The following is a 2,289-nucleotide window of genomic DNA, read 5'->3' as shown; positions in this document are numbered from 1 at the left end:
TCATAGCTTACAATGGTATTTTCAGCCGAAAGTTAGCAAAAGCCTGGACGGGACTATGTTGATACGAGGAGCTATTACATTATCTGGAATTTTATGTTATCAGGCAAAGGCATTTCGTCCAGTCAAAGAACGGTCTTTCTTCCCCCTTTAGTGGATTTTCAATCAAATCCTGATGGTAAATTTAGATGGATTTTAAATTATCAAGACCACAGTATTAAGTTTTAACCTTGCGACCTCTGGAATCAAAAAGAGCAATCGAAGTAGCAAGACATTTACCATCATTATTTCTCACTTTTGGAGCTCCAAAAATCTTGCAAAGTGATAACAGTCGAGAATTTGTCAACACTATAATTACAGAGCTCAAAACTCTGTGGCCTAACTGTGTTATAGTGCTTGGTCGGATCAGACATCCTCAAAGTCAAGGTAGTATAGTACGAAGTAACCAAGATATTGAAAATATGTTGAGAGCATAGATGGTCGATAACAATTCAAAAAAATGGTCCATTGGCTTAGAATTCGTCCAATTTCAAAAAAAAATGTTCCCAACACCGCGTACTTGGTAGATCTTCATATAAAGCTTAATTTAGAAATGACCCAAAAATAGGTTTAACAACTTCAAAATTACCATTAGAAGTTTTGAAAAAATATCAACTGAAGAGGATTTACTGATATATAGCAAAGACTCAGACGATCCACATTCCACGATTAAAATAATCGCTTCACGTTGTAGTATTTGTGGCAATGAAATAATGGTAGAAATCAACTCTGGTAGTGCTATTGTTTGTAATTTATGCACAAATAACGAAAGCATCGTTGAATCCAGAGAACAACGATTAAAACACTTACAAAAGGCTGCGGAAAAATATTAAAGGTAAAAACATATAAAATATTTTACTTAAAACTATTATACAATTATGTGAATTCAATTGTTTACAATGTAACCTTAAGGTTATATTGTGTTGTAGTTCTAGTTCCAAAGGTAGATAGAGGTCCACCAGATTCGGCGAATATAATTGCCATAGTCGCAGAACAAAAAAATGAGCTGAATCGTTTTGGAACCAAACATGGATTAATTAAACGATGGTTCAATTCTCCAAATCTTCAACCAGCTACATCTAATTTTATTAACATATCAGAGTCAATAGAGAAAAAGAGTAAAGAGTAAATAGTGACTTTAACAACGGGAAGTCAAGGTTTTCATAGTTGTAATTGTAGGGGCTAATGTGAAACAAAAAATGCGTCTGCTTTAAATCAAATTTAAAATGTAATAACCGTCGCCATAATACTAACCCATGATCAAACAAATAATAGTATACTGCATACTTTAAAATTAAATTATAATAATAATAATTTTTTTTCTTAATAATTTACAATATAAATTTACCTAAAAGTTTATTATAGTTTAAGTCATATTGTTATTTTTAATTTTATTTTTATTGATAATTTACAACATAAATTTACCTTAAGTTTACTAAAATACCATAATTATTATAACAGGCTATTATGACAAGTTGTTTCTGTTAATAAAAATTATGCACGTAATATATTTTGTTTCGTTATTTGTATTTACAAATTACAGAACATGTTCCGTACTACTAAAAATCCGTGTCCATTTCGTGAAAAGTTATCCACATTGTGTAGTTACGAGATGCGTAAAAAAAAGATTTCCATTTCGTTAACTAAATGAATTTCGGGTTTCCTAATTACTACATGCCCTAATTCGAAGTTTTTGAATTTATTCGTTCATTCGTTCGTGTTCGGGCTCTAATGTAAGCCTGCCTTTAAAAAATATTGTTATTTATAAATTATCAATCTGATGATACTGTCATACTGTAATTGTAAAAAAATAATATATTCTGTTGTTTGTTTGAGATAACATACAGAACCGTATTGGTTAATTTTGTTTGTTGAATACTCTAAAATGTCTTCATTTATGAAATTTTCTTTTTCGGCATATTTTTGACTGAGTTTTGTTTTGTATAACTTTTTGCAGTTTTTATTTTTATATAATATGTATTTACAATTTACTTAAAATAGTTTGAGACTTTCAATAATTTTAAAAATGTGTGGATATTGTTGATAACATTTGAATTAAAATCCGAATGAAAACTTGCAATTGCTTTTGTCATAAGTACCTATCTGTAGGAAAATTGTTTCACCCACATTTTCGGCGGAAAAATACTATCATTAATATTATATTTTCAATTCCATGAATTATGATAGTCATATTATTATTATAATTATACGTGTAATATTTATCACAATAGTTAAAAGTAACACCCATGTACC

Source organism: Acyrthosiphon pisum, chromosome X (genome assembly GCF_005508785.2).
Source record: "Acyrthosiphon pisum isolate AL4f chromosome X, pea_aphid_22Mar2018_4r6ur, whole genome shotgun sequence".
Lineage (NCBI taxonomy): Eukaryota > Metazoa > Arthropoda > Insecta > Hemiptera > Aphididae > Acyrthosiphon > Acyrthosiphon pisum.
Note: the sequence above shows the minus strand (reverse complement) of the source record.